Source organism: Balaenoptera musculus, chromosome 6, assembly GCF_009873245.2.
Source record: "Balaenoptera musculus isolate JJ_BM4_2016_0621 chromosome 6, mBalMus1.pri.v3, whole genome shotgun sequence".
Lineage (NCBI taxonomy): Eukaryota > Metazoa > Chordata > Mammalia > Artiodactyla > Balaenopteridae > Balaenoptera > Balaenoptera musculus.
This window is the reverse complement of record NC_045790.1, coordinates 66,559,968-66,585,233: the sequence shown is the minus strand read 5'-3', so window position 1 is coordinate 66,585,233 and position 25,266 is coordinate 66,559,968. Positions and strand designations below refer to the sequence as shown.

The 25,266-nt window shown below is 43.9% G+C and overlaps 1 protein-coding gene across 2 annotated transcripts in view; it reads left to right on the top strand.

Moving 5' to 3' along the window:
• Positions 1-992: 992 nt before the first annotated feature.
• The window catches only part of APBA1 (amyloid beta precursor protein binding family A member 1), a 233,144-nt gene continuing 208,870 nt past the window's right edge, over positions 993-25,266 (top strand). For both annotated transcript variants that reach the window (XM_036856723.1, XM_036856722.1), the window contains exon 1: positions 993-1,190. The gene's annotated coding sequence lies outside the window, so the exon portion shown is untranslated. The remainder of the gene's footprint in view (positions 1,191-25,266) is intronic.

The window sequence follows — 25,266 nt, the reverse complement described above, 5'->3', positions numbered from 1 at the left end:
ATTTCTTATTATTGCTAAGAAATCTGTGAAGAGGGGAAATGATTTTGCCCACAGTACACTGCCAATTACAGGTGAGGCAGGCCGGCGCCAGAACCCAGGTCTCCCGAGGCCTGTCCGTCCCACTGCTTTTCATTAACGCAGACCGCCTGCCACCTGGTCCCTGCTGCAAAGGTCCCCTCCCTTACTCCCTTCCAGGCATATCTGGGGCTGATGCCCTAAGCCAGGCTCAAATACACTCCCGGCATCATAATCCAGATGCTTCCTGCTCTTTCCCGCAGGACTGGGCAGTTCCCCTCAAGGGCTGCAAACGCGCCCCAAACCCGAGCAGCTCTCTCCCTAGCGGCGAAAACGCAGAACTGCAGCGCGCTCCAGAGACACCAGCAACCCCATTTTCTTGGGGGGCCTTGTGCGCCTGCCTGGCCGCGCAGTGCAGGCAGCATTCAAGGGGCCGGAAGAGCAGGAAAGCTCGGTAGTAACTCAGGAAAGGGAACACCCCTCAGGAGCCGACGCGGCGGCCGGGCTTCGTGGTCCCGCGAGCAGAGGTTGGCCACAGCTGCTGCTGAGGAAGCCGGGGACCCCTTTGGGCTTCTACCGAGGAGGGTGGAGGTCCCGCAGCCGCATTTCCCGCTCCGTGCGCCGGGCCGGGAGCCGGAGGGGGTCCGGGGAGCTCCAGTGGGGCCTGCGCACCCCAGGACGCGCCCGCCCGAGCTGGGGCGCGATGGGCTGCGAAAGACAGTAGCGCCTCTCACGCCCACCCGCGCCGCGACTGTGGAGCTTCAGGGGCGGCGCATGGAAAACACCGCCCCGCGGCTTCGGGCTCGCGCGCTGCGCGTGCGCGCAGGTGGGCGTGGGAGGCGAGGACGCTCCTAGCACGCGGCGTGCGCGCGCGCTCCCCTCGGCGCCCTCCCTCGCCAGTCCGCCGGCTCAGCCCAGGCGCGCGTCACTAGGGGTGGGGAGAAGGGGGTGGGGCCGCGGGACCGGAGGGGCCCGAGCGCCGGCTGCGGAGCCCCAGCCGGAGCTGGGCGAGGGCGGCTGCGGTCGCTGCAGCAGCGGCGGCGGCGGCGGCGGGAGAAGATGGTGGCGCTGGAGGTAGGAGCGGCTGGAGTGGAGCTTTATTCCCAGCCTTGGCACCAACGCTGTCGTTAGCACCGCCTGCTCCCGCGGGCCCGCGGACCCAGCTGTCAGGCAAGGTACCACCGCCAGGGACGGGTGGGTGAATGCGGGGTCCCCGGTGCTGATGCTGCCCCCGATGGAGACCCGGTCCTCGCCGAAGGGCGCCCCTGGGCGCCTGCAAGGGACAATAGTGCGGATGAGAGGGGACAGCCGGCGACATCCAGGGGCAATGACTTGAGCCATCGAGCTAACGGGGCGGGGGAAGGGGTCGCTGAGGGTAGGTGGTGTCCGGTGCGCGCTGAGATGCGGTGCTTTGGGGGTAGCGGCGGGCCTGATGACAGTCATGGCAGGAGTGTGTGTGTGTGTGTGTGTGTGTAAAAGGTAGAGCCGAAGGGATGGGGGTGGCGTACGGTGTTGGGGGAAGGTGTTGGGGGATGACATTTCCAGGAATCCCCGCTAGGATCCTTCAGCTCTCGGCTGACTTCTCCGGGAGAAAGAGTGTGGTGATGGCAACGATGAAGTGGGCAGGATGCACTTGGTGTCTGAGTGTGGAGGGAGGCATTGGGGTGGTGCGGATTTGTAAAATCCCATGTGTGTGAATCTGTGTATGTCTGTATACTCGTGTGATTGCATACTGCTCTCCAAACCCGGAGATCTGCAGGTGCCCTGACTTGCTGCCACCCGTTGACTGTAGGACAGTGTTCGTTATTTCGACCCTGCAACTCTGAGCACAGTCTCGGTTCTGCTCCTGCCGCGTGGATGGCCGGGTGTAGGGATTCTCACTTCCCTTTGCTTCCCCTCGCTTCCCTCTTTTTTCACATGTCTCTTGACATGGGGATGTGGAAGTGTGCATGTGGCTTTGGGCACATGGCAGGGAAACAGGATAATGGTTACCCTTTCTGGGCTTGCTGGCATCCAGGTTTTGAAGGGAGCTTGCATCCTGTGACACTTGTCCTCTCCTCAGCCCCTGTTCTGTAAGGGTCTTAGATGCCCTGACTCTGCAGTTTCTATTGTTTATCTCTTGTCTGACCTGAAGGAGAAAGGTCTTTAATGGTCACAACCTTCTCTCTGTCCCCATAACTTTGAATGTCAACTAGACCTTCTTCCACATTTAAACACTGGAAATCTTATGGCTGAAGAATATGGTCTTTTTGTGGGTTCTTGTAGAATGAACTCTGGAGGTGTGTATAAGAGATGGGGGGTAGTATTTAAAAAGAGGAAAAAGATCATACTGAGAAATGTTTGGTATCCCCCCACCTCCAGCCTTGGTCAGCGTCACACAGGCAGGGCGTTTTCCTTAGGAAAAGGGATACTTTATTTCTACTGCTGGTGACATCCACTCTTCCAGCCTTCACAATGACTAGGTGGTACCATGTATTATTCGGGAACTGAAATCCCCAAAGACCCATGGTGATGGGGTCCCAGGTCAGTGTGTCTGCTTTCCTAGCCAATGTAGCCTGCTAGTAGGGAATTTGGAAAATGTCAAGCTAGCAATAAGTCATCCAGTGGGAGCCAGGACACAGAATTGCATCCAAAGCCTATAGCTGTTTAATTGTTTCTGTGTGATAAAGATAGGCTTGTGTGGGGTTGGGCAGAGAGAGATAGGAAGGGAGATAGCATATTCATATGTGTGCCCACTGCAGTTTGGCTCCCCAGCTCCTGTATTTCTCCTGCGGTATTTATAGGAATGAATGCACCTTTACACTTAGTATCTTGATACTTCTTTATTAAAACGTTGTGGGACTAGGTTAACCTGCTTAGAACCTATTTTAATCGTAACACCTTAGATTCTACTGCATTGCTGTCAGAATCCAAACTGGCTGCCTCGGTCCTCTTGAAGAGCCTGTAGCAGTCATAGCTACACAAGTAAGTATACAACACGTTGGCATCAGACGTTTCTTTCTCTTTTAAAAAATTTTTGTTTTGTTTTGTTTTGCAGAGGTTGCGTTGAAAATAATAGAACCAGGGCTGTCCACATATGTTTTTTTCTTCTCTTAATTAATGATGATCCGTAGACCAGGTTTTCTTGGAGCTGTGAGCATTAAAGTAAATTTCCTCATGTCCTTTAAGTCAAGCCTTCTAAAATTTTAATATGAGGTTGTTGGATCGCATCCAAGGTTTAAGGATAGATTTATAAAAATGAATTTGGAATCTTAGTTCTTTACTCTCTTATTAGTTCTGCCAGTTTCTTTCTGAGAAAAGTACTTTGGAATGTAAAAGGCATTCTAAGAGGTTTTAGCTTTTTTTTAAAAAAAGTTGTCTTTATATTTGCAAGTAAAATACGGAGATATCAATATCTTACAAGGAAGTTTAAGAATGTTAACAATTATCAAGGTAAATCAACTGTTTAGAGAAAGAATAATTATACAACAGCACAATTGATGACTCAGGAATTAGTGATTTCCTTTCTAATGTAACTGTGATGATTTTTAAAATGCAATGCCCAGCTTTCTAAAGATTGGACTATTAAGGTTAATGATACAGCTTGGATCCTGTAATTCAGTCTGCTAAACAGTTGTACCTTTTGCTGTAGCCTGCAGCAAGTAATTTGTTTTGCATGGATGCGTTTTCTTCACTTAAAGGAGCATTAATTCTTTTCTTTTCCACTATTGGGTCTTTTAAAGAAGTTTGTTTTTTGGAAGACTTGGGAATAAAAGACATCTGAAAATTGACCTTTGGGGCCAAAAGGAATAAACTCTGGTACCGTGGGGGAGGTGGGACTTACATCCTGCAAGGAAAAAGTAATTGTTATTACAGTTGAGAGAATTTCAAGCACTAAAACCCAAAGTTAACCCTTTGGGTCACAATGATTAATTTACAAACGTTTGTTAGTTGCCTACTACATCTCAGGCAGTGTATACCTTTGGATAGGGTTTGGGAAATGTTACGGGAACTGGAGATTTGAAGAATAAGGAGACTTAGATCCTGCCCAGAGGAAGTTCATGGCCAGCAAGGAGAGACAGGGCATGCATGTGACGAACTACAAGAATGGTGGAAAATGGTTAAGTGCTGAAAAAGCTATACGCCTGTAGAGCTGTAGGAGTTCACAGGATACAACAATGACTTCAGAAGGAAGAATCAAGAAAGATTTCTTGGAAGAGGGAGCCTTTGAGCTGACATTTACATAGGTGGAGTTTGGGCTGGCGGGGAAGGAAGGGCATACTCGGGGGAGGAACAGCGTAGCAAAGGTGGAAATTATGTGCCCATTCAGGGAACAGAATGGTGTGCTTAAAAATTCTTTCTCAGTAAAACTGGGGGAAAAAAAAGAATGATGTGCTTTGGCTGGAGCGTAGGAGATGCCCAGAGATGAAGTGAGAAGTAAGGTAAGAAAGAGAGGGTCACTCAAGGCTGTGGGGCAACTTTTCTGTGGATTGTATTCAGTAACTGCCAGGGAGCCTTAGAAGGTTTCTGAGGAGGAAGGTTGACAGGACCAGAACTGTGCTTCAGGGTGCTAATCTTGAAGCATTGTGTTGGATGTATGAAATGAGGAAAGAATGGCAGTAGCTAGACCAGATAGACTCTATTGTCAAATTAGGGGTAAGAGGAAATGAGACAGTGGGAGTGAAGGGGAGAGGGCAGACTCAAGAGACAGGGCGCAAGAATAACCTGAACACTGAGCAGGGAAGTCAGAGGTCATTGTAAGGCTCAGCTGAGAGAATGCTTGGGTCATTGTCAAGAAGGAGCTTCAGAGGAGGATGAGGAAGAGGGGAAAAAAGAAGTTTCATTTTGGGCCTGACAGGTTTGTCCAAATGAAGGGACTACTATACAGGGGTAGGTCTTGGAGAGAGGTTAGAGCTACAAAGAGAGATTTGTAAGTCATCTACTTAGGAACAATTTTAATGTCTCAGGAATGGCCAATAAAGAAAATGGAGCAAGAAGAGGCGAAGGCTAAGGGTAGGATCCTTGGGGGATGTCTGTGGGTTGGAGAGGAAAAGAGAAAAAAGCGGATATGAACAATGTTAAACAAGGGGCAGTTGGAGGAATGTGGTGGCAGTAGTGTGGTGTCATGGAGGCTGGGAAAGGTGAGGGGAGCACCGTCGTTCCTATAGCACGGCACAAGGGGATGAAGGTGCAGTGAAGGAAGAGCCATTGGATTTGACTCCTGGCATTCCTTGATTATCTTGAGGCAGGTAGAAGTGTAGCCAGCCTGTGAGGGGTTAAAGAGGAGAGGGTGATGCACATGGAAACAGTGAGGACAGAGTTCCTTTTTAGTAAGTGGGGTGAAGGAGAAGGAGAGAGAGTTTACTACATCAAAGGTAGGGTGTAGTATAGGGAAAGTAATTTTTTAGTATAAGAAGACCTGAGCCTACCTTATAAGCGGAGGAGAAGAAACCATTGAAGGGAAAAGAGATCAAAAATGTAAGGGAGAGGCTAAACTGATGGGACAGAATCTTTAAAAAGATGGGACTCTTCAAAGGAGGCACTCTTTTGAGACAGAAGCATGGGAACTTTGCGGTAGAAAGAAAGGAATTTGGCTATAGTCTTCTAAGTCAAGTCAGAGAGAGGAGGGCAGGTTGAGGTCATGGGTAGAATAATAAAGACTTGGACTAAGTGCTGTGGAAATGTAGTGGTGAGTCAATCAGGGGTGAATAAAAGATTATCACCCAACTATGAGGGCCTCCTTGTTTGGAGAGCATGAATTTGTGGTGGAACCAGTTAGCCCTATGTAATTAGTTTGACAACCACTTATGTAATTTTTGTTATTAAAATTAATAACATTAAATGTTGTTAAATACAGTGGTTCCTCCTTCCCTTAAACTCAATGAAAAGAGAAAAATGTTTGCCTTTAAAATTAGCTGAGTAAAAGACTGCACCTGAAGTATTTCCTGTGACTATTTTCTCTCAGGGATTGCTGACTTCAATAAATAATGGGGGAAAATGTAAGTATTTTTAAAAAGATGAACTTTCCCTATCTGTAATGGCAGAATGTTGCAAAAGAAAAATCAAGTATAGCACTTCACCCAACACCATGCCCATCATAAGCACACAATAAGTATTTTTTGCAGTAATACATGAATAAGTTATTTCTTTTAGTAAAATAGGTACAGTATCTAAGATCTAAAATTTCAGGATTTCTTTCCTATTTACACTGTGGACATTGAATGAGTTGCATTCCATGGCCTGTCCAAGTTTATGACAAAATTAAAACTTTTATTTATTCATACCTGCTATACACATTGAAGCTTTACAAAAGATTTTTTCACAAAATAATTTTGTACCCTTTAGACCCTTGAGTTATAGGGTCATGTCATGATTCCAGACAAGTATATAGAAATTCGACTGTGGTGAGTGATGATTTTGAGGTTCTGATGATGAAATCATTTGTTCATTCCTTCAACAAATGTTCACTGAGCACCTTCTCTCTTCCATTCACTATTCTTGGTGCAAGGGATACAGCAGGGGGGGAGAAAGTCCCTACTACCACCGACCTTTTAGAGGGAGGAGATTAAAACATAAATAAGCACATATATAATATGTCAGGTGGCAGTGCATGCCATGAAGAAGAAAGCAAGGAAGGAATAGAGTGTGGTGATGTAGGGGTTGCTGTTATTTTATATGGAGTGATCAGGAAAGACCTTGAGCAGAGAGAGCTTAAACAGCTGAAAGAGTGAGCCATGCAGGTATTTGAGGGCAGGGCCTTCTAGGCAGAGAATGTCAAGAGCAAAGGGCCTGAGATGGGAACATGCTTGGCATGATCAAGGAAGCCTCACTGGTTTCCTTGCTTCGCCTGGCCATGTAGTGTCACACATGATACCTGGAGCGGTCACTTAGGGACCCTGCAATGTGATGCCTTGCCTTTTTTAGGTATTGAATCAGTTGCCCATAAGGCTGTATCACACATACCATGTTTGGGCTGACCTGTGGGTGAGTCAGTGCTGAGTTTATAAAAAGATAGATGTCCTCAATCACACATTTGAGTTAGAAAACTTGAAGAGTGGCTGTGTCTGAGTAGTGATGAAATACTAGTCAGCTGGAAATAGTCCCTCTCTTGGAACTGCGCATCACTTTTCTGTGGCCTGAATCTTCTTCAGTGATAGGGTTCCTTTTCTTCTTCCATCTTTCATGTCTCATTCTCAAGTCTAAGGTCTTTGAAACTAGAACTATATTTTGTTCATCTGGGCATACCCTGCAACCCATAGAAAAACTCTTTGCCTTAGTAAGGGATCATCAAATATTTATTGAAAGGAATGGATGAGATATTTCCAAAGATCTTTTCCGTTGTAAAGAATGAGGGTAAAGCTCTTTTACCTTGATTCCTGCAGACACCTGTTTTTCAAAGAGGACACAAAATCACCACGTGATGCTAAGTAGTTTATGCACGCAGGGCCCGAGGCAACGACTTGGGTACAAGTAGTCTATCTGGGAGGTGATCCCAAGAAGCACACGTGAAAGAATGGAGAAAATGAGACAGGGAAGGAAGGAAAACCAGTAAGAAAAGAGGCAGATTAGTGAGCAGATTAACATTGTGGGCAATGGAGGCTCTGTTCTTTATGATTGTCCACCAAGCAGTGGGGAAACTGGGATTTTATCCACCATTTAATACTGGAGACATTAAGTCCCCAGCACTTTAGTGCTGCCAGTATTAGCCTGAGCAAGCTTTGGAGGCACCAGAGAAAGCCGTTGGGTAGCTAAGCAGAGAGGAAAAGTGGGCTAGAGGCGGGAAGCTGTCAGTGTGCAGGGGAACTGTCCGTCAGAGCTACAGGTGAACTCCCAAGTGGGCTGAGGGGACAGCACAGCAACAGCCTCTGTGGCACATGGCACAGGGATATCATAGGGAATTTTTAACAGATAAGAATTTGTTTGATAGCAGTTACTGGTATTTTATTTTAGGGATTTTAATGTATTGTAACAGCTTCCTACTCTTCAGGTTCACTCACAAGCCAACTATTGACAATCCTCAATTTTCTGGGATGGAGATTACCACATATGCCCATGTATAAGGTACCCTTGATTATGAGGTGGTCCCCAATTTTCCAACGAGGTGGTTTTTTAAATGGCTTTACATCAACTTGAATAAGCACGTTTTAGGGATGTAAATAAAGGATGAAATATCTACTTATATTTATTAATCTACTTGCATATATTTTAACTCACATTATATAAAATTAGTAATTTAAAAATATGACATTCTTCGGGGCTTCCCTGATGGCACAGTGGTTAAGAATCTGCCTGCCAATGCAGGGTACACGAGTTCAAGCCCTGGTCCAGGAAGATCCCACATGCCGCGGAGCAACTAAGCCCATGTGCCACTACTACTGAGCCTGCTCTCTAGAGCCTGAGAGCCACAACTACTGAGCCCGCGTGCCGCAACTACTGAAGCCCGCACTCCTAGAGACCGTGCTCCACAACAAGAAAAGCCACTACAACGAAAAGCCCGTGCACCACAATGAAGAGTAGCCCCCGCTCATCGCAACTAGAGAAAGCCTGTGCACAGCAACGAAGACCCAACGCAGCCAAAAATAAATAAATAAAATAAAATTAAAACATGACATTCTTCTACTTTTGCACTTCACAAAATCATTTCTTCAAGTGCTTTGACTTCAGAGTCTTTTTCATCATTAGGCCACTTTCGGCATATTCATTTCTATTTAACTTGTTTAAAATGTAGTACTTCTTGAATTTCCGTATGATTTTGGCCCTGTACACTTAATTCTAAGCCCCGTGTGCCCATTCACATAGCGTAAGAACAATTGTTTTTTTCCTTTCTTCCTATAGGCGTATATTCCTGCTCTCCACAACCCAGCACTTCTGCATGACTTGTCGGACATCCAATGCAGGCAGTTGTGAAGGAGTATATTCTTAAATTGGTGTTAAAATCTTGGCCCCCTTCATTCATTCATTCATCTATTCTATTTCAATCCTATGACCTCTGTAAGCATCCCTATCTAGTATTGATTGCAGTTGTTTCTGGCTATCTTCTCCAAATAGTTCTCAAGTAACCTCTGGAACATACATCTCCTTTTCATAAAATCTTCAGTCTTACCGGGTAAATGTTTTTGACATGGTTTCTCCCTTTAAAATCAGTTGCCATCACCTCCAGGATTAATGAATTGCTTGATTTCAGTTCCTGTTATCTTGGAGATAATAGACTTTTTGCTTTTTGGCATTCAGAAGAGAGTGATTGAGGGAATGCCTATTAGGATGGGAGACTTCATATGGAGTTAAATACAAGGTGACTTTCTCTCTTCCGAAATCTAATTTTGGGGGGACTAGGAATCTCATCTTATTTTGTATACACCAGGTAATCATGGGGGTTGTTCAAGTATAGTGGTGGTAAAAGCCATCCCTGCCCACTGTTTCCTCTCCAGCCTCCTCCTCTTCTGCTCCATGGTGGATTAATTAGTGTGAAAAATACTTCAGTGATTTTGTTTCATGAAGCAGGTGTTCAGCCATCGTTCTGAACAATGTAACCATTTATGTTTCTGACTTTTGATAAATTTTGTATCTCAAGATCAATTCTGTATTAATTGACAGATACACTTTATTTTAGAGAAGAGGTATACATGACAAGGTGGGCATAAATCCTTTATCCTGTAAATTGTAGCATACCTTAAATGCAAAGGAAGGGCTTATCATTTAAAGAAATTCCACTTATCAGGAATAATAATTACCCTCTCATGTGGCTATTCAATGAATTAGGATTTTTATACTGGATTTACCTACATGGATCACACTCTATTTCAATGCCTTTAAACTTGTTTGACCACGATCTCTAGTGAGAATACCATTTACATCATAGCCTAGCAACATAGATGAGTGTGTGTAAACACACACATACACAAACATAACTGAAACAAAAGATTCACTTAACAATACTTGTCCTTTATTATGTGTAATGCACTTGGATATCTTCTGTTCTATTCTATATGGTTGTCAACGCAGTAAACTGATTTCAGCTCTAATGGGTCCTGACAAGCGGTTTAAGAAACAGTGTTCTGTTGTATTACATCCATCAGAAGAGTGCTTATTTCCTTATAGTATGAAATAATTTCACATCAGAGAGTTTTTAAAATTTGTTTCAAATTATTAGCATATTTGGATATTTGGTAGTATGAGTGTAGGAGGTCACAGTAATACTAAAGGGAAATTTATTTTGAGTAGATGTTTTATTTCCCAGAGAAGAAATTATTAGTGTGGAAAGTGGAGCAAGATGAATGGATTGATTCTTAAATCTAGCGGCTTTCCTGGGCTGTATGAACCATGCTCGGCCCCTGGGTCCCGACTGCATTGCTGGACTGATCATCACTCATGGGTCTGCTTAATCTCTCCTCTTGGTTCTTTCCTGCCCTTCTCCCTTCCTGCCTCTTTCTCAGACCACTGCCCCCAAACCCCAGGAGTTCTAGATGTTCGGTTCAATTACTTAATTCTCAATTTCAACCTAACATTTCTTCCTAGATGTAAAACTAGATTTTACACCCACTTCTCTTCCAAATAGCTTGAAAGTACAAGAGTCTTTTTTTTCCTGAGCTAATACCTAGGAGGGTTTTTTAAAGGAGCTAGAATTTGTTCCACAGGTGGAATGTTTCCATAGTGTTGGGTGGTATGAAAGTCTAACCTAGTCTGATGTTCAGGTGTGATTGCACTCTTTATGGCTCTCCTGTTGTCTAGTGGAAGGACATGTCAATTCCTGTTTTCAAAGCCCAGTAGGCTCCCCGTCCAGTGAATGAAAGCAGGTTAACATCATAGCTACGAAGTGCCAGGTGTTGTGCTAAGCACTATACATACACAGTTAACTCATTTGCTTCTCATACTGACCTCACTTACTCTTCATAACTGTATCAGGAGAGGACTTATGTTACCGATAGGACTTGAGTCTCTCAGAGGTTCTCTCAGTGACTAAAGGACAGGGCCAGAGAGACTCACCTCGGGTCCAGGGATGGGAGCAGACCCTGACAGCTCCTGTCTCCTTTGTCCTGGGGCCCAGCAGAAGCCCTCCACACCAGCTGCCCAGCTGGACTCCCTTGTTTATGGTGCCCTGTCCCATCTGGGATGTCTGTGTATGCGTAGCTGTTGCACCAGCATCTCTCCAATCTCTGCACCCTGGGGTGGAAAGGCTCAAGACATATGTAATGTGGTACTGCCACTGATTAGCTACCAACATTGAACAAGTCTCTAGATTGGGCTGAGCCTCAGCTTCCCCAGCGGTAAAAGGGGGGAATGATGAAACCTGCCCTTCCCTTCTCGTCCCCCAAAGGGCCACTGGGAGGGTCACATGGGCTATCAAGGGCTATAGGAAAGTAAGGTAGGTTTGTCACTTCCCTCATAATGACCTTGGGCAGAAGGGACATCTCCCTCCTCTAGGCTAGGGGTTGGCAAACTGTTTCTGCATATGGCCAGACAGTAAATAGGTTCCGAGGGGCCACACAGTCTCTGTCACAACTTCTCAGCTCTGCTGCTGTGGTGCAAATTCAGTGGTGGGCAATGTGTAAAGCAATGAGCAGGGCGGTGCTCCAATAAAACTTTATTTCTGGATGCTGAAATTTGAATTTCGTATCACTTTCACTTGTCACAAAATTTTGATTCCTCCCTTGATTTTTCTCCAGCCATCTAAAAATGTAAAACCACTCCCAACTCCCAGGCACTGGGCCAGATATGTTGCATGGAACTTAGCTTGCTGACTCTTGGTGTAAATGTTCACAGCGCTTTGTACCACTTGTTAGTGAGCAACTCCAGTTCACTTTGGACTGCAGCAATGCGTGCTCACTCTATTCCATCCCTCTCTTGTCCTTCCAAAATATACACCCACCCACTGCCATTTTTTCATCTCCTTTAGCACTGGGAAGGCTAATAGCATGTAGATACTCTACACACATATACACACATATATAGTATATGCTGAATACATATTTGTTGAATATATGATTTATATGATAAGAAAATCTGCTACTTTTCTGTGTATCTTATTTTTCCATCTTTAAAAGGAATTCTGTCTATTTTCTAGTAAACCTTTGGGAATGATTAAGTTAACATTTTGTAATTAAATTTAAGGGCTTTAAGAATCATGTTTTTCCCCCCTGCTATTAACCAAAAAAGGAAAAGAATGTCAGGGAAGAAAGAAGGGGAAAGCAAACAGACAAAACAAAACCAACATTTCAGCATAAAAAGGGCTTATTAGAGAATAACTGAAGTGGCCAAACGTTTAGCTTTGGTCCCTGGGGCTTTCTGTCACTGTAGGAGCTCTGGAGGCTGACGTGCTTTGTGCCTCAGCTGCCAGCAGCCCTGCTTTTTGCTGTGCTTTCCCAAAAATTTAACTCAGGGGCCAGAACTCTGCATTTGGCTATACATAAAGATAGAATGATAGAATGTATTTTATCTTTTCATCTGTATTTTCTCAACAGGTATCAAGGAGTCACATCTCTTAAGAGCAAAGCCTTGAACACAACTCCTGTTTTATTTCTTAGTAGGTATATAGGCTCGGGAGTTGGCAGTATTAGGAAATATATAAATCTAAAATTTTCTTCTCAAAATAAGATGGGCAGAAACTGGATGGTGGAATTGCAGCATGCATGTGTGTTATTTTTCCAAATAGTCTGTGATGAAGATATTACTCTGTGTTCTGTCATGAGGAAATTAAATATATGTGCGTGTACGTGTGTGTGTATTTAAGGAGGGGGAAGGAATATGCTAGAAAATTGGAACCAAAATTGTTAATAGTCTATGCCCCTTATTAAAATTTGTTAAGGAAAAGAACAGTTAGGTCAGCTTTCAAATAAGCACTTACCTTTTTTGGTCTGCCAAAACGTATTAACCTGGAGAAAAGATCCACGGCTGGTGTAAAAGAAATTATCAAGTGTGCTTTCGACTTGGCGTAAATTGTTACTGCTCTGGTAGATGCTGTCTAGCCTTGAAGACAGAATGTTAATCCAGTGTTAGAAGTGCATATTACATTTAAGTCGTGTGAGGTATTCGAAGCCTGCTTGGGGAAGAATCTGGAGCCTGAGGCGCTCAGGATTTTGTTCCCTATTATGTCTGAGCTGCTCCCGGTGAGACACAACATACCACTTACTGGCAGTGCAAAGACTGTTTTCAAAATTACTCTCGGTGGATAGAGGCAGAGTGGGTGAGGGAGGGGGGCAGGCTTACCTGAGAACTGCAAGGTGGGGGGGGTGGTAATTACCCATCTGTCTGCGGTTTCTTGTGTGGCATGAGGCTCCCCTTGATGAAGTAGAGACTGTGCTTATGCAGGTGGATGATTAAGGTTTTGTTCATTATGTTATCTGCACAATGAGTCTTACCTTTTCTTCTTTTACTGAGTAAATTTTTTCCTTTCTTACACCCGCCCCTCCTCCTTCTTTCTTCCACTTGGGGAATTACAGTGGGCTCATTTACATCTCATGGCTTATTTGGATGGCTCCCTTCCATGCCAGAGGTTTTCAACTAATGTCTGGTCATCATGGATTGTCCATTCATATTAAGGCTGTGACACCGAAGATGGCCAGGCATCTGTATTAGTTGGCAGGGTTTGTAAAGGTCTTAGGTTGGGCTCCCCAGAGCAGACACTGAAAAGAGGGTGTGTGCAGGCACTGCTTTATTAAAGAGATGCTCCCAGAGGAGACTGGGAAGGGAGGGGAGAGGCAGTCAAACAGGGTATGATCCCAAAGGCACGAGGGTGGGGAAGCTGTGGTATGATGTGGCCTCAGGACTGTCCCCACCAGAGTCAGTGGGGTTGGCAGTACAGACTCCGTACCTGTCAGTCATTGGGTAAAGGCCCTGGGCGTGAGGGGGTACTGTGGGGAGGGGGACATACATTCTCAGGTATTTCTGGTTCTCTGTTTGAAAAAGCAAAGCTAGTGCAGCCCTCCCCAAAAGAGTCGTAGGTGCTGGCTGTTGACCGGGTGGGGATTTGGATGTGATACCAACATTGTCCACCACCAGACCAGTGGCTTCTCCTTGGAGCGGTCGGCGAGGGAGCCTATCCAGCTGCTTCCCTGGGAATCCCCAAATGCCAGTCTTTTTCCTGAGAAGTGGCTGCTGGCTTCTGGTGATATGTGCGTGTCACATCGAGCAGAGGACTGGGATCCAACCGTCTGGTTACAGTGAATCGCCTGTTTCCATAGCCTTCTGTACCTCCATCCTTTGCCAGGCCTGTATCCCTGGGGTTCTACAGTCTAGTCACTTCCAAAGAAATGTGTTAAAATCTCGTTTGTAGATATTCTCTCTCCTATTCTCTTTGTGGCTTTATGGCTTATCTATGCCTTTATACTCGTTTAAGTGGGATCTTGAGAGGAAAAGGATAAAAATGTACACGGTCAAGTTGTCACCTTTAACCAGGAGCCACTCAAAATAAAAGCTAAAGTAGAATTGTGGACTGAAAAATATATCTGAATATATATACACACACCTACGTATGTACATATATATGCTTAAACATTTATATTCCTGCAACTCCATGGAAGTACACTAATAGTTGGGAATTAGCCAATCTTAGTATCACCTAGCAAAGTGGTATATTAGCCAAAAGGAATAGTTACAATCTGTTACAGTCATTAGCTGGGTACTGTGAGTCAATGGTTGTTGTTGCTATCTTTGGGCTAAGCAAGAGGACTTCTGTCTTCCCCAGTATTTTTGTATAGTACCACCAGACGTGGTAAACTGCAGATGTCAGCATGAACCCTGGTTCCCATGTTATCACATCAGAGTTCATCTTGGCGGTTAACTAGTAAACAGAAACCTAAGTACTAATAACTTCGACAGGCTCCAAAACACTGTCTTGTTATTTAGGGGATCTTGAATTAAAGAAACTGCCCTCTGTGTAGAATAGGTTTATGGAACGGGTTAGGTTCAGTAGGGTGCACATAGCCAACCTCCCCATTTCTTCTTACATGGCTCCTTCAGGTCCACTTAACAGACTGGTTTTCTCTTCCCTGTTGGAATCCAGTCTTGGTCCTTTAGATTTCCCTCTCTTGAGTGGTGAAAAGTTAAATCCAGTCTACTGATCACATAATATAGTCCAGTGTAATAATAAAAATTCCAAACTCCTGCCTCATTCCTGACTTTTAAAAATTGCACAGTAACCTGAACACAGTATAGAAATCTCAAGTGTGTAATTTGTTGAATTTTCATGTATCTTAAAACCCATATAACTAGCACTTAGACGAGATACAGAACACATCCTAACCCTCCCCCTCGCCCCCCAGGCTCCCTCTTGGCCCTTCCCAGTTAATATCAACCAGCACCCCAAAGGTAACCACTAATTTGACCTCTATCACCATAGAGCATTTTGCCCGTTTTTAACTTCATATACGTGGAATCATAGAGTATGTAACCTTTGGTGTCTGACTTTTTTGTTCAATACTGTTTTCAAGATTCATCTATGTTGTCATATGTATCAGTAGTTCATTCCTTTTTATTGCTGTTTGGTAATCCATTGTGTGAATATACTGAGTTTATTGTCCGTTCTGTTGAAGGACAGTTGGGTTGTCTCACTGTGAACATCCTTAAACGTTTATTTTGGCGCGCATAAGCGCTCATTTCTATAGGAGTGGAATGGCTGAGTCATAGAACAGGTGTACATTTAGGTTTTGAGCTATCCCCCAGAGGTTTTCCAAAGTGGTTGGGCCCATTTACTGCCCCAACAATGGCCTATGAGAGCTGCGGTTAGTCCCCATCCTCGTCAGCACCTGGTTTCATACCATTCATTTAGCTCTAGCGGTGCTGGTAGGTGTGTAGTGGTGTTAAACACGTAGAGCGTTCAACTTCACCTCCTCCAACTCAAGCAGGCTGCTTCTGTGGAGTCCACAGGAAACACATGTTGCTGTTCCACTGGCAGTACAAGTGCCTTTTGCTGCAAACACAGCCCCCTCTCCCTTTGCCCTGCCGGTTCTGACTAGCTTTTTGATTTCTCGTAGCCAGAGTCAGATAACAACACCTGGGTCCCCAAACTCCAGAGGGCCTACGTCAAGCTCCCGGAGTTTTTCTTGAAGCCTCTTTGCATGGTGTGTTAGTCTGCTAGGGGTGTCATAACAGACTACCACAGACTGAGCGGCTTGTCCAACAGAAATCAACTTTCTCACCGTTCTGGAGGCTGGAAGTCCAAGATCAAGGTGTTGGCAGGCCTTTCTCCTCGGCCTGCAGACAGCCACCTAGGCTCTGTGTCTCTACATGGTCCTTTTCTCATGTGTGCACATACTTGATGTCTCTTCCTTTTCTTAAAAGGACACCAGCCGTGTTGGATTAGGGCCCCAACCTTATAACCTCATTTAACTTTACCTCTTTAATGGCCCTCTCTCCAAATACAGTCACACTGGAGGTTGAGGCTTCAACGTGTCGGGGCAGGGGGCACACAATTCAGTCCATAACACTTGGTTTGGTGTGTACGTGGGAAGAGTTTTCTGCCAACTCTGCAACAACACATGAAGTACTCACATGGCAGTCAGTTTTGTTCAATCAGAGTACAATTGGTCATGATTTAAATTACCAGTCGGGAAGATTTTTTTTTTTTATAATAGGAGTAAAACACATACAGTAAAGTACAAAAAGTATGTACATCTTTAGTGTACAGTTTGAGGAATTTTCCATGTGTATAAACCTGTGTAACTGCCACCCAAATCAGGATGTAGAACATTGCCAGCACCCCATCGATTCCCCCAGCCTCTACCTGTTCCCCCTCCCCGGAGATAAACACTGTTGTGACTTCTATCATCATTTATCAGGTTTGATGATTCTTGAACTTCATATAAAAAGAATCACATATGTACTTCTTTTTCGTACAGATTCTTTTACTTGGCATAATATCTATGAGCTACATGCATGTTATTACAGGCATCAGTGGTTCATTCTTCTCATTGCTGTATAGTGTTCAGTTGTATAAATACACAATGATTTGTTCATCTGTTCTGCTGATGGACATCTGAGTTATTTGCAGTTTTTGGCTATATGAACAAAGCTGCTATGAACATTCTTGTATATGTCTTTCTGTCTTTTTTCCTGTTTCTTGGATATGTATTTAGGAGTGGAATTCTTGATCATAAGGATTGGTGTGTGTCTAGTTGGAAACATTTTAATCATTTGTTTTTGTAAATACCTTTCTGTTTGATGTCTTAACATATCCTCTTCATAACTCAAGGATAGATGTAGGTATACATGCTCTGCTTTAGGGCAGAGATGTGTTTTGTTGATTTTTTTTCTGATTACTTTTATTGTCTAACTCAGTTAACAGAATGTGATTTTGTTACTTTATATATCAAAGGTAAATGAGGCATATGCTTGTGAATTCAATGGATACTGAACAGGTTATTCACACATATTTGAGGAATGTTTTTGTCACACTCTGTTAAGAAGTCAACAACCATCCACTAACATATTTTGTTTGCTTTATCTGAATCAACAAGTTTATGCATTCAGAATATTTTCATTAAAAATAGTTTTATGCACAACAAAACAAGCCAGTGCATACTTTAATTTTTAACATCTTAGTTTTAAACATTAATTGAGCCCCATTCGAACCAAATGATATTCGTTTTTGCTAGAATACCGTAAAGCAGCTTTAAAAAACACCTAGTAAGGGCTTCCCTGGTGGCGCAGTGGTTGAGAATCTGCCTGCCAATGCAGGGGACACGGGTTCGAGCCCTGGTCTGGGAAGATCCCACATGCCGCGGAGCGACTGGGCCCGTGAACCACAATTACTGAGCCTGCGCGTCTGGAGCCTGTGCTCCACAACAAGAGAGGCCGCGATAGTGAGAGGCCCGCGCACCGCGATGAGGAGTGGCCCCCGCTTGCCGCAACTAGAGAAAGCCCTCGCACAGAAACGAAGACCCAACACAGCCATAAATAAATAAATAAAATATTTAAAAAAAAACAAAACAAAAAAACAAAAAAACACCTAGTAATAATAAAAGGGAAAACATTTACACATTGTCACATAAGACACTGTTGAATAACATAAGACACTGCTCAAAGCACTTAATATGCATTAACTCATTTAATTCTCACAACAACACTATAAAGTCTGCTATTATTATATACCTCATTTTATAGATGAGGACACCGAAATACAGAGAGGTCAAGTGACTTGCCCAAGATCACACAGCCAGCAAGTAGCCAGGATTCAGTGTATGTACACATATAACCACTATACAACACTGCCTTTTAACTCATTCTTTCATCTTTCTGTTTATTCATGGGAGAGAGGGCTGAGGGAAAGCGCATTCCTGCTTTTTCAATTCTTAGACATTTTCTCAGTTTAGATTAAAGCTGTAGCAGTTAAAATCTTTATTGTTACTTGAACAGATTCTGTTAATCAGATGCCTAAAGAATGCCAACCTGCTCTCACTGCCTTAAAAAAATCACATTAAAAGAATACCAACAGAAATAGTGTCACAGATGTAGAAAACAAACCTATGGTTACCAGGGGGTAAGGGGGGGAAGATAAATTGGGAGATTGGGATTAACATATATACACTACCATATATAAAATAGATAACTAATAAGTACCTACTGTATAGCCCAGGGAACTCTACTCAATACTCTGTAATGGCCTATATGGGAAAAGAATCTGAAAGAGAGTGAACATATGTATATGTATAACTGATTCACTTTGCTATACACCTGAAACTGACATAACATTGTAAATCAACTGTACTCCAATAAAAATTAAAAAAAAAAAGAATACCTCTCTCCCGCTTTTTAAGCCAGGAGGTTATACTGGGGAAATGTGTTAAGGGTAGAGCCTGGATGTTCCTCCAGACCCTCTGAGGCCCTGAAAGACCGGCCTCTCTATGGCAGGAGAATGATCCTCGGTGAGAGAGGCCTTAACCACCGTGATCTGAGCACTAACTCCTTTCTCAGGGTTCACCCTCCAAGACATTCATTTTACACGTATTTGCTACACATGGACAATGTGCCAACCCTGTGTGAGGCCCAGGGGGTTGATGGGAGCAGAGCCTCTGGAGCCCCTCTCCTCAGGGAACTAATTTAGAATTGAGCCCAGGAGACAGGTACTCACACTAACCACAGAAATGTCACTGCTGTCATTACACCTGATAAGTGCTGTGAAGGAAAGGTGAGGGTGCTTAGGTGTGACAGGGAGCCAACCCTGCCGGGGTCGCTCAGGAAGGGCTTCTCTGTGTGGGGAAGTGACTGAGATGAGGCAGAGGAAGTAACCCCAGCGGAAGGGAGAGGGTGCACCAAGGCCCTGGGAGGGGAAGGGGTTTCTGGAGGGGACAGTGGGGGCAGCTGGCTGGATACTGAGGACAATAGGGAGCCATTTAAATGTTTCAAATAAAGGAAAGACACGGTCAGATTTGTGCTTTTCTGAGACAGTAGATTGGAAAGAGGGCAAAAGGGAAAGCACATTTGTAAACATTTTGCAAAAGGGAAGGTGATTCCCATTAGAGCCCATCATAGAACTCCAAGGGGGAGGTGATGGTTTGGAAAATGCTGGTAGAAGAGCTGGGAGATGGACAGACCTAAAGATATTTAGCAGGTAAAGTCATCAAGACCTGGGGATGGATTGGGTGTAGGAGGCGAGGAAATAAGGGGCATCACGGCTGATGCCCAGGTTTTTTGTTCTGCTGGAGGGATGGCGTCTCCAGTCACTGAAATAAGAGATGGAAAATGGAAGGTGACTCATTGGGAGGGTGGGCAGGGAGTGGAGAGGACACTGACCGTAAGGTGTATGTGAAGTCTACAAGGAGGGGCGAAAGGTGGGTGCTTGGATATGGGCGTCTAGAACCTAAGGGGAGGTCCGGACTAGAGATTATGCTAATCAAGCATCATAGCTTTAGAAATGAGGTTCTAATCCACAGGGATGCCTTGAGTTTGGTTAGATCAAGTGCTGTTGTAAAAAGAGCGTGGATGAGGAGTAGAGCAAAGAACCAGGAGTTAGCCTAGTTGAATTGCCCTTTCTCAGTGCTTCAGACCTGCTCTGAACTGACTGCATCTGGAGTCCTAAAACCATAGAGCTCTATCATAGCACCAGTGGTCCAAGCTCTTCAATTGCTCTTAAATTGAAAATTTGTTAAGTATTTGATCAGTCTTTAAAATAGGTGCATGGTTTGTGTAAAATGTTTATAAACATGTTTACATGTAAACTTGCTGATAGTAAAGTTTATACTATCAACTACTGATTAATTGGGAAAATTACTTCTATGTCCTGGGCTTTAGGTGTGTTAGAGCCACTTATTCAAGTGCTCCTTGTAACTTTGTTGTGAAGTTAAACCCATTTATGTTTTCTGACCCAGACTCTGATATAGTTTTGTTCCTAACTTTGTTCTCACCTCCCTTTAGATTTGCCTCAAGGGTATCACTCTGGGTGAGAAATGGTGAGGCCAAGGGTCTAGTGGCCAGACTGTGGGAAGCCAGCATAGAGGACTTTTACCCATGCCCTGCTCTTCCAGGCAGGTGACTAGCCCTTCACCTGTCTAGACACTGTAAACAAGGACATCTGAGTGCCTTTGAGCTCTGACCCAGAGTCACAGAGGGCTGGTGCAGGATTCAGGCCCATGCTGGGGCCAGCAGTGTGGCTCAGCCTTCAAGCCCCGCCTTCGTCACCCCCCTGTTCCTACTCCCGGAGAGGCCAGCACCAAAACCCTGCTCAACAGTCTGCACTCTTTATTAAAAAGGGCTTATCACGAGCTTCACTGGTCATTTGGCACCTTTAGCTTGATTTTCTAGAAAACAATGCTGTTAGAAACATTTTACCTAAAGATTTTTAGATACTCAATAGTATTGTTTCATTTTTGTGTATTTTTATGTGCTTGAATCTTAATATTTTAATAGCGTACATTCTGGTGCATTAAGGAAGCAACTTTTAAAGCTTGGTTATTTTGAGCTTTGCCTTTCTGTGTAATGACATGCATATCTTAAACTGTTGCTTTCATGACCTTGAGTTATAAGTTAAGAATAAATTTGAGAAAAATATTGTCAGGAAACCTGAGAAAGAAGTTATTGTCTACCCTGAAAGCTGTCAGATAGAGATTACATGTAATATTTGGAATTTGGCTGGCTCCTTTACTGTGGTTTTTTAAAGCACTTGCCATATCTAGCTACTTTGCAAAATACTGATAAACTCTCGGGAAGATGGGTGTGTTTTTTATGGCTTGATTTTAAGAGTAATGATTTATGAAACTTAGATACTTTATCTGAGGGAGGCGAAGAATAATAAAATAGCCAGGGTAGAACTGTAGGTTTGAGATTCCGTGCTTTGCTTCTTTTTCTTATACTTTGTGAACAAAAAGGTTAAGATCAATAGATAAGCTTTCTAGGCTTCAACCGTGCCTGCTTTCTGAACAAAAAGAGCTGTAATCCCATTAAAGTGTCTTGCTGCTAATGAAACCTCAGGGCCTGGCCTCGGATATTTTATTTGAGGGCACAGGTTATATACTGCTGTAACTAAGGCATTGAGCCCTATCTGAGGGAGGGCGGTTTCTGAATATTAAGTAATGATACATTTCCCAGCGAAGCAGTGGGAGAGAGGCTGCAGGCTGGACTGCCAGCGCATCAGGGGCTGTGTTCCCCTGTGTCCCGGAACTTAGGCATGGAGGGCGCTGAGAAGCCTAGAGAAATAGTGTTCATCACAGGGCCCTGGGTGCCTGGGTGTGTCTGGGACCACTTAATCACATCCCTCAATTCCCCTCCCAACTCTGGAACCAGTGAGAACAAATCAGGCAGGAGACAAATGGAGCTCTGTTACTGATAAAGCCAGCTGGAAGCCGTGCCTTTGGTCTGCAGCCGCCAAGGACTATCTGAAATCCGTCTCACTCACACTCTCCGCCCTGCCACAGCAGGGTCAGCGCGTGCTGGTAAGCTCACCTGTGGGCAGGCAGAGGTGAGAGAGAGGAAGGGTTGAAACTGGGCACGCTCAGGGCTTCCTCCCAGCTCTCCCACGTCCCACGGGACACACCCCGTCTTGTGAGGAGGGATGAATGTTTAGGAGTGGGGTGTGGCTGAGAGTTGGGGAGGGTTACTCCCTTCAATATCCCTCGTGGGAACCTGAGACCATGGGAAGGAGGTTGCTCCTAAGATGGAGAAAGTAATGATCAGCATACCTGCAGAAAATATCAGACATGTTTCTATATCTTCTAAAATGACTGTTTATCATATGAGAGTTACACAGGCACGGTAGAAAATGTATAAACTGTGTATAAGCAAAATGAAGGAAATCAATATCACTCTTTATCTCACTAGCCCAAAGTAATGACTGTTAACATTATGGTGTAATCTCTTCCTGTGTGTGTAACAAAAATACAGCATGTGTGCTATTTTATGTCTGCCTCTTTTCACTTAACAATATCATAAATTTTAATAAATCTGGAAAATGACGCCTAGGAGCTTATCAAACTAAAACTTTTCCTATTTTCAGCTTGTTTATATGCTGGAGGACTTGATTTCAACTGGTTGTAAGATTAGTGAATGAATATACACGTGTAGGATTTAGAGTAACATGTGACATTTATGGTATTAATGTGTATCAGTCAGGGTTCTTAGATGCAAGTAATAGAAAGTGACTGGCTGACCAGGCAGGAAAGTTACCGGGTAGCTCGCAGAATTGTTCAGAGACCTGGAGGCCTGGGATGAAGGTTGAGCTTCCTGAACAGCACCCAATATCAAGCCTCCAAACTGGTCTGACAAGAAAAATGCCACCTCTTCTGAGCTCTTCATGACACATGACTTCATTGCCAGGACCTTAACTTTTTGCTTTTTTTTTTTTTTTTTTAATTGAAGTGTAATTGACCTACAACACTACGCTAGTTCCAGGTGTATTAGAAAATGATCACCCAGGACCTTAACTTTATCACAGCGACTCGTCCCACGATCATTGAAGCTATCTCTGTGTCAGGTACTCAGCCAAGTGGCCATGACCTCTTCTGCCACCACTGAAGAGAAAGCGAGCTCCCCTCTTCCCCTTTCACATCTCGAGCTCCTGAGTCTGCCTCTGTACAGCTTTGCCTGGTTGGCAGAGTCCAGGTCATATGCCTTTCCTTGAGCTGCAAGAGAAACTGGGCAAGCAGGTATCTAGTTTTTTTTCCTCTCATGTTTCTTGCCTAACTTGGACTCATAATGATGAACTCACCAAACACAGAATGAAGTTCAGGCAGGGGTAGCTGAATGAAAGAAAAATGTTTTGCATGAGTCACGTTGTTATGAGTTCTTACTTTAACTGATGTTTTCAGATAACTGACCAAATTTCTGTCTTGATCATGTTAGAGAAATTGGCTTCAATTCTTTTGGCTCATGTGGCTTGGACAAGTTACATTCTTTCTTACCTGCCTATGCCACAAATAAGGTGAAAAATGCTTTGGGAACAGTAAAGAACATATAAGCTGTAATTATTCAACCCCTCAACCAATTTCTTTATATCTCTTTTGCAGTCTAACCCCCATCTGACACTGTTATCTTGAGGATTACCGTGCATCTTCTAATAAACAGTCCAACAACTTCAGGCTTGACCCTTTGGCAGCATCTGACACCTCTTCCATCCCCACCAACCTAGTCCCATCCCCACACATACTTCTAGTCACCTTCCAATCCAGATATATTCTTCCCCCCCTGTTGTTTTCTAGGGTTCCATTTCCAGAGCCCTATTCAGGCCCTACTCAGAATAAAGTCGGCTTCTAAGAGGCTTCACCATTAGGACCCTGGCTCTCCATCCAGAATTATTTTGTAGTTTCAACAGATATCCCCAGCTTCCTCTATTCAAACCAGTTACTTGTGGTCTCCCAAACATGCCCATCCCCAGGCTTTGCTCACATTGTGTCCTATTCCTGGAGTGTCTTCCTGCATCTCCCTCTCTCTAGACATTCTCCACTCTTTTATTTCTAAACCTCAGTTTTATCTATACTAATTTCTCCTTTTATATTCTGTTTTATTTGAATCTTCCCTCTTTTTTCTTGGCAGTCTTGGCAGATGTCTATCTTATCAAACCTTTTTAAAGAACTATCTTTTGGTAGTGTTAATTTTTCAATTTTTTTTTTTTTGTAGTTTTCTAATGTATTGATTTCTACCTTAATTATTTACTTCTTTTTGTTAATTTGGGTTTACTCTGGGGGGGTTTTCCCCAACTTTTTTTTTTTTTAATTAATTTATTTATTTATATAAGGCTGTGTTGGGTCTTCGTTTCTGTGCAAGGGCTTTCTCTAGTTGTGGCAAGCGGGGGCCACTCTTCATCACGGTGCACGGGCCTCTCACTATCGCGGCCTCTCTTGTTGCGGAGCACAGGCTCCAGACACGCAGGCTCAGTAGTTGTGGCTCACGGGCCCAGTTGCTCCGCGGCATGTGGGATCTTCCCAGACCAGGGCTCAAACCTGTGTCCCCTGCATTGGCAGGCAGATTCTCAACCACTGCGCCACCAGGGAAGCCCTTCCCCAACTTTTTTATTTGAGTGCCTAGCTCATTTATTTTAAAAATTTCCTTGTTTCCTGATAATTGTATTTAAAAACTATAAAATTACCTCTAAGTACTGTTTTAGCCACATCTCTATATTTTTCACATGTAATGTTTATCTGCATTTTAATTCAGTGGTAAGTATTTATTTTTTCCATTCTCGAAGGTTTTTTATATGCTGCCTCCTTTCTAATACCTCCCCCATCACACATCCAGAATCTGTTTTGCCCTACTCTCCTTGACTTTGAGACTATTTTTCCCTCTCAGTACCCTTCTTATAATCTACCTTATTAGTTATCTGTGTGGTGTTTTAATCCCTGCAGTGAACAGCCTGTCCCTTGGCAGTGTCTAAGGACTCTGTATTGTTCATCTCTTTTGGCTCCAGCCCCCGGTACAGGGCAACAATAGTACGTGCTCACTATTATTAAATTGTCTGGAACAAAGGTTTTTATTTTAGGTTCCTGTGTACTGAATGATCGATCAGTAACTGTCAATCCACAGGCACTTGCTAAGCATATTTTGTTTACAAGCTTCTGTGCCCAGTCCTGTAGGTGTGTCTAAAGAAGCTTAAACTCTTGAGGTCCCATCTAAGACGTGGCCAAGTTGGAAAGAAGAAGGGGGTTGCTGGCCCTCTAGAAATAGAACTCTCTAGTGAGAGCATCTGGGTCTTATGGATAGGGAAAGCCAAACTGAAGCTGCCAGAACGTGATTAAATGGCTAAAGAGGAATTGACCTGAACCTCTTATTGAGAACTAACAGCAGAATTTGGCTGGGGGGGATGGAAAAAAACTAGGTCAACATTGAAAGAGTAGAAAATACGGGCATAGACAT